Source organism: Epinephelus moara, chromosome 4 (assembly GCF_006386435.1).
Source record: "Epinephelus moara isolate mb chromosome 4, YSFRI_EMoa_1.0, whole genome shotgun sequence".
Classification (NCBI taxonomy): domain Eukaryota; kingdom Metazoa; phylum Chordata; class Actinopteri; order Perciformes; family Serranidae; genus Epinephelus; species Epinephelus moara.
This window is the reverse complement of record NC_065509.1, coordinates 11,562,226-11,563,285: the sequence shown is the minus strand read 5'-3', so window position 1 is coordinate 11,563,285 and position 1,060 is coordinate 11,562,226.

Here is a 1,060-nt window from a genome sequence, read left to right as displayed (position 1 = left end):
AATTTCAGGAGCTAAAAGTCTACTTTTGTTTGCACTGTCAAGTTCATAACTAAAGTTTTTAGTTTTGCTGCCAAAATGTATCATGATAATTTCTGCAGTGAACATACTGCTCTTTCTCCATTACTCTCTGCAGAAAACTGCTTGCTTCTTCAATTTGCAGAACCCATTAAGTAAATGGCTTTTAAAGGAAATGGGAGATGTCAATGTTATTGGTCAACTTATCCTCATAAACGGTATGATATGCTACGAAAATGTACACACAAAAATATGATATCCTCCAAATTACCAGCCCATGAATGACATTATGCTCATAATGTACAGTTATGTAATTAACGTGACGTTACAGTGGTTAAGTTTAAGAAAAGAAACAGGGTGAGGACATACCTTAAATGATTAAAGTTCACACTGTTCTGAACATGCGTCTACAGGGGAAAGTCCTGAGGTAAGGTCTCAAAGGAAAGTCCTGTGTTTGTGACCCATCTACCACCCCTATCTGCCTCCTTACAAGACCACTCGGGATTGCTTCCTTGTTTACTCACATCAGCACATGGGTCACATGATCGCAGCTTTTCAAAATATGTTAGATATGTACGACTTTGGGTGCATTACTTTTCATCGGAAAATGTATGAGCAGTTAATGAGAACAGCCTCAACTGGTTAAATTCAAAACACACCTATGATTAGTTACGGGACTAACTTTTTTTTAAATTCATATAGAGTTTGAGATTTTGAACAGAGCTCAACGGGAAAAGGCAATAGTAAACAAGCCAAGTAAGCCCTCCAAGCTAATGGGTGCAAACTACAGGCCCGTTTCCACCGCAGGAACTAAGGGGTAATTTTACGGGGCCGGGGCCGTTGGTGCGTGTCTCCACCGCAGGAACCACCCCCTAAGGACAGAGTTCCGGAACTTTTACAAGTCCCTGCCTCGGGGTAGGTACTCAGAACGGCCCCGAAAGACTCCTGGCTGGGGCTTGGGGTTTACTTGGTGCTGATTGGATATACTCAAGGCGGGATGTGACGTGAACAGAAAGCTACAAAATAGCCGGCATTTTTAAAACTC